The sequence below is a fragment of the Cornus florida genome, unplaced genomic scaffold (genome assembly GCF_030987335.1).
Source record: "Cornus florida cultivar Cherokee Brave unplaced genomic scaffold, ASM3098733v1 CherokeeBrave_3.0.0_Hap2_Chr05, whole genome shotgun sequence".
NCBI lineage: Eukaryota > Viridiplantae > Streptophyta > Magnoliopsida > Cornales > Cornaceae > Cornus > Cornus florida.
Window position 1 is genome coordinate 21,871,692 of NW_026775575.1, and position 11,444 is coordinate 21,883,135.

The following is an 11,444-nucleotide window of genomic DNA, read 5'->3' on the forward strand; positions in this document are numbered from 1 at the left end:
TCTCTACAACACATTGTTGCTTTGGTGGGGCATTTAAAGGCATTTTCCCTTTCTCTCTAGCATTTAAAGTACTAGTTATTTGCCTTACTTGGGTTTCTAGCTTAGCAATGGATTGAGAATGAGAATGAAGTAATTGAGTATTCACCTCTAGAGTGCCTAGAGCGGTTAAAACTTTCTCTTCAAAAGTGGGACTCCTAGAATTTCCTTGGGAATATGATGGTTGATTAGGGAAATGAGAATTACAAAATTGATTTCCTTGTGATTGATATGGTCTATATCCTTGGGAACCTTGGCTTTGCATCGGAGGTGGAGCATACTTCCCTTGATTACCACCTTGGGGAGGGTTTGAGCCTTCCCCTTGGTTTCTCCAAGAGAAATTCGGGTGATTCCTCCAACTAGGATTATAGTGATTGTCATAAGGATTGTTCACTTGATTAACAAAAGCTGCATTGACTTGTTCATGATGCTCACTTTGCACATGTCCATGGGGACAATTGGAAGTAGAATGTAAAACACTTGAACAAGTCATACATGTCTCATTGGATGCATGATGGGAATGGTTAGGGATGAAAGATACTTGATTTGCCGAGTTTTGGTTGATCAAGAATTGATCAAACCTTTGAGATAAGGATTTCATCTCGGCGGCTATTTCATTGGAATGGTCAACTTGATGTAAGCCAACACTCTTCCTTCCACTTAAATTCCTACCATTCTTAGAAGATAAAGTTTAATGCAAAGAATTTTCACTCATGCTCTCATAAAGACGCCACACGTCATCCTCATGCTTATCAATGTAAGAGCCACCCATGGAAGCATCAACCATGCCCTTGTAATTATCGGATAAACTCTCAAACAAATATTGAACTAATTGCCATTTAGGCATGCCATGATGTGGCCACTTCCTAAACAATTCATTGAATCTTTCCCATGCCTCATGGAACATTTCCCCATCTCCGTGTGAAAAGTCTCGAATTAAGGTTCTCATAGCATTGGTCTTAGAAACCGGATAGTACTTCTTCAAGAACTCTTGTTGTATCTCTGCCCAAGAAGTTATTGAAAAATGCCTAAGATTGTTAAACCAATATTTTGCCTTGTCTTTAAGGGTGAATGGAAAAAGTTTAAGTCTTAAGACCTCTTCCAGCATGTCTGTGTATCTCACGGTGGAACATACTTCAAGAAACTCATCTAAATGCTTGTAAGGTTCTTCACTAGGAAGTCCATGATAATTAGGAAGCATTTGAATAGTTTATGGTTTGATCTCATAGTAGTGTGCTCTAAATGGTGGCAACTGAATGCATGTGGGTGCATTATATTCATTAGACACATAGTGATCTCTTAAAGCAATGGGAGGATTAGAAATTGGAGGTGCAACATGGGCACCTTGATTGCCTTGAACTATGGGAGGTTGTGGAACAAACATTGGCCTAGGCATTCCCAATGGAACTTGGCCTTGTTATTGTGGTGGGTGAATAAATGGCCTCGGCATGCCTAATGGTACTTGCATGTTATCATGATGCACATTGGGGTGGAGGATACCTTGTTGGTCTATGTTACCAAAGTCCTCTACATGGTCCTCATTATGTATTTCCATTATAGAAGTAGATTGACTAGAACTTCCTCTTCCCCTAGGGTTTCGAACAACGGATTCAAGATGAAAATTAAGAGGGACAAGAGTAGGTTTCAATGATCGATGACCATGCATGCACAACAAAACACAACAAGTAACAAGCAATGAACAATCACTTCACCAACAAATCAATGATCAAACTTCCTCCACATACAATGATCCCATACTCTCATGCTATCAACAATATGCAAAGAATAATAAAATTAGCTCCACGTGGGCTCACGATTTATCTAAGAATTAAAATACAAGCCTCCACGCGGGCAGACGATTTAACTAGAGATTGAGTTAAGAAAGAGCTCACAAAGGGTCCTTTAGCACTTTAATTCAATTTTCAATTTTAGCTTTGCAATTTTTTTTAGATTTTAACTTTTTCCTTGCTTTTGCTTAGCTCCTTGCTTAAAATGCTCATTTGTTCACCTTCTAGCTCAATGCACCTAGTCAAACAAGAACCAACACAATAATTAATGAAAATGAAAATGAGAATAAAGTAAAGACACGATCAAAAGAGTACTAATTCCTAATTGATTCCACAAATACGACGTTGCCTTCAATCAATCCCCGACAACGATGCCAGAATTTGACGAGCCCCTTTCTAATGCGTTTAGAAAACGGACTTTTTATTGCGAGAGGTCGCTTCATAAGGTCAAAATATGAATGTGGTTTCGGAAGCCTTTCTAGTCAAATTTATATTTATAAAACCACTGCTACAACTAATGAAGTATAGCGAGTAGGGATCGTCCACAGAGATTATACGTGTTGGAATTTAACTTCGACTCTAATGTATCAATTGATTGCAAAAGATAGAGATTGGTTGATTAAACTAAGGTGTAATGAAATTAAAATGCAAGTAAAGTAAACTAATGAGAGATAGGGATTTAAGAGATATGAAGAGAGGTCTTAGGGTGTTAGAATCACCACTAAGCTCATGTAATTAACCACTTGTTTTCCATTAATGGGGAATACATTGTTGTGAACAAAATGCGACTACCAATTGCAATATTAAGCATGGACCATTAAATTCATGTATGAATTGTCTACCTAACCAATAAATAAACTAAGTGTAGAATAACCCATCAAATCTAAGCATGACCCATCAAACTAGTCACAATTGTAGCACACATCAATCTAGAGAATTATGGAATTTGCAATAATAAGCCATGGAATATCTAAGCAAGCATAGATTATCTACCTACCTACAAGCATGAATTAAATTGTAGAACAACCCATCAAGCATAAGTATAAACCATCAAATTAATTGATAAACCCATTCAATGAAAACCCATGCTTAGCCATCACTAAATCCTTAATTAATCACACATAGACATGCAACCAATATAGAGAGTCTAGTGTGGAGATTAATTCCGAAATAATCACACATAAGACAATATGTAATCAAATAGAGAATCAATAGAAAGAATTAATTCATATGAATCATGTAAGAAATAATTCCTAATTTAATCACACATAGACATGTAAACAAACTAGAGAATTAATAGGAAGAATTAAACCATAGAAATCATAGAAATATACCAAGATTCATTAAATTCACAAGGCTAGAGCACTAATCACAACAATATATATAAATCCCCAAAAATAAAAATACAAGGGTTTAGATTACACAAGACTTAGGGCTTATCCAAGCCCTAAGTGTAGATCTAGCCAATTATAGAGGAGGTAGATGTGGTCATGAAACCCTCAAGGGTAAGCTCCAAACATGGCTCCATCTTCTTCTTCTTCTTCTTTGAAGCTCTAGAGAGAGAGAGTGAATGGATCTAGAGATGTGTTCTTGAAATGTGCCTCCACTTTCCTCTTTTCTTCTAACCCTAATCTCTAACTTTTCTAGAGAGAGAAATTAAAATTACAATGTAAAAGTAAAATAATAAAAAGCTCCCTTACAAAATAGGTCACTTCCCTTTATATAGAAGGTCCTTTTCTTAGTCATTAAGTCAGAAATATAGCCCCAAAAATATCTAATCCCGCATCTATGTGGTAGGTAGAAATCGGCGCGCTTGGGAATTAGACAACCCACTGCCAGCACATTTTCGATTGATCAGGCTTTTCTTCGATCGATCAGAGTTTGTTCGATCGATCCAACTTTTGATCGATCTGGGTTCGATCGATCCAACTCTGATCGATCTCACTTTTCTCAGATTTATCCAACTTGGCAGTTTTTCAGCATCAACCTCCTTTTTCTCCAAATTCTCACAAAGACTTAGTTTGACTCCAACAAGGCCTTAAGAAGCCATTTTTAGCTCGTTTTAACTTTATTGACCTAAAATGGGAAATAACATGAAATTTGTCTAAAACGGAAAAATAAGATAGATAAAGGTCCTAGAACACTCAAGCTTAAGGGGTTTAAATGTGCACTTTTCAGCACTCATCAAACCTCAATTTTGTGCTTGGATTTGATTCCGGCCTTGTATACATCCCTGATATTTAATTTTCATGATATCTACATTTTTTATTTTTGTAGAAAAACATGCTAGATATTTACTTTTCTTGTAAAGCGTATGGATGTGTAGTTTATTGGAAATATTCTGGACTTTTGGGGTTTTGTGTAATTATGCAAAGTAATTATTTTTCGTCTTAGGGACCATTTTGTATATTAATTTAGAAGATATTTTGGAAAATAACCTTTTTGTAATTTTTGAAAAATATGACAAGTGTCACACTCTCATGGTGCCATTTAATGATCTTGTGGTGGAACCACTTGGAAGCTTAATCTCTTGATACATGGAGGGTGGAGACTCACCCATTTGTTGGCCTAAGATAAGTGCACCTGTTGGCTTGGATGGTTGATAAGTGTAGGCTTAGGATTAAGCCTACGGAGGAGCCATAGATTTATGACAAGTGTAGGCTTCACATTTGGTCTTGCATTAGTATGTGTGTGAGAGGTAGTGTAAGAGCACATAGTGAGTGGAGGATTCCACCACATTTAGCTTAGGGCATCCACTTTGTTTTCATTTTATCTCTTTCCTCTCAAGCCCTAACTTAGCCATAATTGGAGCAAAGCTTGATTCAAGGCTTTTGACTTCATTTTTGGCCTCCTTCCACTCACCTTAGACCTTTAAGCTTGGAATACTTTAGTTCTCTTTCACTCTCCTCTACAAAAACCTTGATTGGTTTTCCATTTTTAAGCTTGGTTGTCTTGGATTATAAAGATTCAATTCTCTATTGAGGTAGGGGGTGTTCTAGTTTATTACCTAAGTGAATTAATTGCCTTTATAGTGATGTATAAGTTGTATGCATGTCTTATACCAATTTAAGAAATTAATGATTAATTATAGCTTGCATATAACTCATTTTAGACTTGCTATATGGCATGGCCATGGCTTGAACCTTGTTGTATATTAATTTGCATGATTTAAATGAGCTTTTAAATCTAGAGATTTAAGTAATTTAAATTGATTTAAATTCTATTTAATTATACCATGCTTGTATTCCATTTTAGACTTGATATATGGCATGGCGATAACTTACTCCTTGTTATATATTAAATTGGAACCATTTGAACAACTCTTGAAATCTAGGAAAATTAATTAGTTAGTCTACTTAATTTCTATTTTATTGATCTAATGATTTAGTCATGTAATTTATGGCGCTTTTATTGTGTTTTTATCACATATCATGACCTGTTGGTCAACTTGTTGATTTTGGAAACTTGGGATATCATCAAGAATTTGACTTGGCTAGGACTTGGTTCTAGTACGGGAGATAGTGAGCTTCCTACACTATAATGCGCAGCAAGGGTAGGTACCCAATGGTTAGTAGCCCTAAAGTGATCCCAAGAGTACAGTTTTAATCCGGGCGTTATCCAAGTATCCACTTTGGTTTGATTTCGGACTTTAAATTTCCAAGTTGATAACTTTGTGAGATTTCATCTTATTGCACTGTGTTGGAAGTTCCAATGTAGGTTAAACATTTTAAATTGTTTACATCAAATTGCAAGTTGTATAAAATTTAGGTTTATGCATGCTTATTACCTATAAGTAAACTTGTTTACTCAACCCAAAGTTACCGGGTTGTTTTTCAGGTAAAGAAGTATTATTGTGGGATGCACAACACTCTTAGGATTGCTTGATTACTTGGAGTATTTTTGTTATATAAAATATGCACTTGTTAGCATATCATGCCCCTTTTTGGTTTATAATATCAAGACATGTATTTATTGTTCAAACTATGTAATGTACACTTAAGTGCACCTTGTGATACTCTTAGGACATGTATATAATGAGGCTAAGGGCCAATGACACTTATGTGATATGTATGCTAATTTTTAACTTCATTATTGCTTATTAAAGTTAGGAGATTTCATGCATTGAAAGGTCATATTTTGTATATGACATGTCATGAGGCCGTAGGCCATTGTAACACGGCTACTTTATTATTTCACGTATGCGTGCATGATCACATCTCATAAAACTCATAGATATCAACTTTTGAACTAATTTGGGTTGATTTATGAAATTTTCATGCAAATTTCATGCAAGAGAGCAAGTTTCAAGTTTCCTTTTGATTCGACATGCTTTGGATGCTTGCATGACGCTAGGGAACGCTTTTAAAACTTGTTCGGATCATACACTTATGAAGCCTTAGGATCGACCAAGTACCTTTCCTATGCATTATAGCAGCAGCTTTTGCTGCTGTCTACAACGTCGGTCGACTGATGAGAGCCATCAGCTGGCCGACACATGCTCGAGATCAATTCCAGTAGCCATTTTAAGGAAAAAGGTCATTTTGGCTGGCTGATGATTGGGGTTCAGTCGGCCGATGGTTGAGGTTCGTCTGGTTGGTCCTTGTCGTTGGTCGGCTGATCCTCCCTGGAGCCTTCACCTTTCAGTTTTCTTGGACAGTTTTGTTACACCAACTTCAGAGGGATGTATCTCACTCATTTTAAATCCAATTGAGGTCGTTCCTGAGTCTAAATTCAGGAGCTTGAAGTTAGCTTTCTAATGGTACTAACCACACACCAAAAATCCAATTGTGGTGAGAGTTATCACAGTTAAAGTGAGATAGGGTCTTGGTATCTCCTAATCAGATAATACCACTTCGTTTTAATTTCATATCTTTTCTGTTCGGAACCCGAATAAAGTGATTCTTGAGTCCATTTTAGTTCATTTTTTTGTTATCTTTCCAATGGTGTGCACGGTGACACCCATTCTTATTTGAAATGACCATTTTGCCCCTAGGTTCATTCTTGTCCGTTTTGGAATGTCGTTCCGCATTCATTTTTCCTTGCGTTCCGTGACCTCATTGAAGGACACGTTGGTGCCTTAGGGATGGGTTGTACTTCTAGAGATTGTTATTTTACCCTTTGCTTCTGCATTCTAGATTCATTATCGGATCTACATTCGGTTTATCATAAGACGAACTGGCCTAAAAACCAGGGCCGTCACCGGTGGTATCAAAGCACCTAGTTTCGAAAACCTTAGGATGACGGGTTTTGGGTGCATATCATGCTTTTGTTGGTGTACTTTGATTTATTCATATGCCTTCAGTAACAAGTTTCGGCATTATAACATGTTTACGTGTTTCTTGGTAACACGTTTGGTATTATGACATGTCTCTATGCTTATATGCTTATGTGTTTAAAAAGCATCATTGTTTGACATGTATGTTTATTTACTTAAGTGCTTAACTGTTTAAAGGGCTTTCTTTAACCACTTTAGCATGACAGTATGTTGCATGCCTTGTCTTGCTTCACATTTCATGCTTTCATTGTGTAAGTTGCATTCAGTCATAATAGCTTGTGTTATTGTTGACCTCTTTCTTTGCGTACGTTTAGCATCATGGTTGTCATGCGTGGAGAGTCTTCACGTCAGGGCATTGAGGAGTAGGTGGATGACACCAAGTTTACGAGGGGTCCGGGGAGGCTTAGGATTCCAGTTCATGGCATAAATACTAATCCACCACGAGCGCCGACTTATGAGGAACAGATCACACATGGAGTGGCTCTAGGGATGTCAGAGTTTATTCAGCTGATGTTTCGTCAGCATATTGTAGGGATGCAGATTCAGGTACCGGCACTAGCACCGACACCAATTGTAAATGAGGCATTGGACTACTTCATGAAGTTATAGTGGGTTAAGATCGTCTAATTTGCAGGGAGTATGGATCCGCTTGCTTTAGAGGCATGGTTTGATCACATGGTACGTAAACTCGATAGCATAGCAGTACCTACAGACCGTTTGAGGATCTCCTTGACAGCCTCTATGTTTATGGGAGATTCCGATATCTGGTGGAGGTCTATGACTATGACTAATATCCACGATGTGGAGGTGATGACTTGGGAGGAATTCAGGACATTGTTCTTTGACCGTTTCTTTCTGAGGGTTATATGGAAGGACATGAGGGTGCAGTTCACAGGTCTCTATCAGGGCATGATGAGTGTCATTGAGTATGAGACACACTTCACTTTCTTTCCCGCTATTGATAAGCGCCGAATATTATATATTCAAGCGCCCTAAATTGCATTAGTAAAGTCCGTTGTATGTTAATTTATGTAGATTATCTTCATTTCTATGTTTTTATGCATTTTCAGGTTCATTGGCCAAAATGGAACAAGAATAAGGCCTTGTGGAATCTTGAGCAACAAAAGGTGCCAATGCTGAATTCTGGCAGCAGTAGAACCTGGGCTTTGCTCGCCATTTTGACCTTCCAAACTCGAGAACTGGACTTCCCTCATAACATGAAAGATTTAGAGCTCTGAATCAGCTTTCCAAATCTTCAAACAGTTTGTCATTCGGAGCTCGGAGCAGAGAGTTATGGCCTTGTTACCAGAGGCGCGTAGAACTGCCTGGCAGCAATGAAATTCTGCCTTGATCTTCATTTTCGACCAACCATCCTTGAGAATTGGATCTCCACCAAAACATGAAATATTTAGAGCTCTGAATTAGCTTTCTAAATCTTCAAACAGTTCATCATTCAGAGTTCGGAGTTCAAAGTTATGGCTGTTTAACCAAAGTAGGTCTGGGCGGAGCAAGTGAAGCATGGGCATTTTTACACTAAATTCGAGTGCTCGAGGCCTTGCTTAGAGTGCTCGAATTTTGGGCAGAATGCCCTTCGGAAATGGCTCATTTCAGCCTACTTGCACCTTGGTTTCTTCACTTTTCTTTCCTCTTTAATGAAGTGGTTGGAGATGTTGGTTGGTGACCTTTCGGTGGTAGATAAGGCAAGGAAGGCCACATATATCATTAAGCTTTATCTTGAGCAAGAGAGAGGAGAGAGAAGAGAGCAAGGAGAAGGGTGTTCTTGAGTGCTACAGTAGGAGCTCGAACATGGAGATGAGGATGATGCTTCTTCCTTCTTCTAGTTCACCAATGGGTAACTAAACCTCATCTAGGGAGGTGATGAAACCCCTCCCTTGTAAGCATGTGTTAGTATAGTTTATTTTTGGGGATTACAATGTATTTTTGATAGTCTTTCCATGGTCAAGAGCCTCATTTTTGTTGTAATGAATGTTGAATGTTTTAAATGATTATTGTGAGTTATTCATCTTGTCTTGGATGGTTGCTTTTCTTAATCATATTGCTTGCACTTCCATGGTGACAATGGAAGTTAGATCATGGAATGGTTTTAATGGCATGGAGTTGGAGAACCTAGATAGTTCATGGCTTAGGGTTTCCCTTTGATGGGCTATACTTGATTCTTAGCTTTATGTGCATTCACCATTTAAATTAGGGCTTGATAATCCTTGGCTTAGTAAGCATGTTCTAAGCTACATTTTAGTTTAGGTAGTTGATCATGTGAACCTTTGATGGTTTATTCTTGCCTTTCTAATTAAATGAACTTCTTAAGGATATTATAGCAACCTAGTATTGTTATGTATCATGACTATCATATATGTTGTTTTCCCCTTAAATTAATCTTAATCTAGCATGTGTATAGGGGTGGAGGTGGATTCATTTCCCTAGCCTTCTTTACTTGTACTTCACTCCCTTGAATTCTTGCAATTTATTGTTTTATGCACTTTTAATTTCCTAGCTTAAGTGACATCCAACAAAACCTCTATACACCCTTCATCATTCTAAGAATGATTCTAGACATTTAGGTTGTATTAGACTAGCGTAGTCCCTGTGGTTCGACTTACCCGACCAATAGCCCTATTTTACAATGATTCGTGCTATTGCGAAGGTTGATGTTAATTGACCAACCGATCAATTTTTGGCGCCGTTGCCGGGGACTGCAAACGGTTTAGCGACCAAGGTTCTAGGGTTAATTTTAGTTTGATTGTGAATACTGTGTTTTGTGAATATTTCTTGTGTGGTTTAACCATTTTTGTGTTGTAAGTGAGATTCTAGGAACTCGAAGCTCGCCGTGGGGAATGCTAGCAAATTGTAAGTCTAGAGGACCCCGGGTAAGTCTCTTGACCTTCTAGTTTCGAATTGTGAATATCGTGCATGTGTTAAGCTTAGAAGTAGATAAATTGCAAGCCCTTGTCGAGGCTATTGCAATTGTGTATTTTCAATTCCAAGCATCGGTCCTTGTCGTGGCCATTTTAATTTTTGTCTTGATAATTGAGGAGAAAGGGATCATTGTATGTGGAGTTGATGATAAAGAATTGTTGTGTTGATTATGTTGTGTGTTGTTGATGTTTAACTCCTAGATGGAGAATAATTATCTCCCAACTCAATTCTACGCACCACATGCGTTTTGTGCTTTTTGCTCTAGTAATTCACATCATACAAGAGATTGTCTTCCAACGAGACAATTCTCGGATTTTTATCTAGAGCAACCAAATGAAAATTTCTTTGAACTGGGTAGTGATCCATACTTCAATGGTTACAACTCGGGTTGGGGAGACCAACAAAACTTCTTGTGGCATGACATAGGAAATTCAACCCCACAATCTCATATGCAACCTTTTCAACCCAATGATCATTCTTTCCCGCCCTCTTCTCCTTTTCCACCGTCTCCATTGGATGAGCTAATTGTTGCTAACAAACAAATGATGGAGTCTATGCACACGCAAATGATGGACTCCAACAATCAACTATTGGCCTCCCTTGCTAGCATGCAATCCACAGTAGAGTCTATCAATCAAGTGGTACCATATCACCAGTCCCAAGTTAGTGCAATGATAGATGACCAAATATCTCAAATTCAACAAAGGATTAATGCTAAAAATCATGAAAAGGAGGAAACATTTTCATTTGAATTTATGGCCAATCCAAAAGAAAATTCTATGAATGATGAGATTACTCCTAGTAACTTTCATCATGAGAATGATCAAGTGGTCATCACATATGAAAATGATGAAATAGTGGTTGAAGATCAAATTGTTGCCACTCATAAAATGGAAGAATTTGTGGTTAAAAATGAGGAAAAAGATGATGAGATTGCATCCTTTAAAACTCTAGAACAACCCCTAAATAATCCTTTGCTTGATGCACCTCCTTCAATGGAGGATCCTCTAAAAGCTTGTTTGGCTCATTTCAATTGTGAGGATTTTAATGTTGACAATTCCATTTCAGAGGTGAATTCTTTGCTTAATATTCATCCACCTATTCATTATCTTCCTTGGTCAACATCAAATGTATCTCTTTCTTGGGAGCTTGCATCTCATCTCATTCCTTCTCTTGAGTTGTCTCAAGTTGTTGAGCCCGAACCGCCGGATAAGTGTGAGGAGGATGTTGAAATTTTGAAGGATAAGTTGTCGAGCATTCCCGTGCTCAATATGACCCTTCAAAAGCCTTTGCTAGGTGCACTCTCACCTACTCCATCTTCCTATAATCCAAATAAGCCCCATAATCCAAAGTTCTTCATTGAGGATGAAGAGTGGGTTGAGGTCTTTCCGCTACCTCTTTTCCACTTTTGT

General features: G+C 37.8%; 1 non-coding gene across 1 annotated transcript; it reads left to right on the forward strand.

The window, feature by feature from the left end:
* The first annotated feature begins 881 nt into the window (after positions 1-881).
* LOC132310692 (small nucleolar RNA R71) lies at positions 882-990 on the forward strand. Its single transcript, XR_009482681.1, has one exon. It is a non-coding gene; the product is annotated as a small nucleolar RNA R71 (small nucleolar RNA).
* The last annotated feature ends 10,454 nt before the right edge of the window (positions 991-11,444 follow it).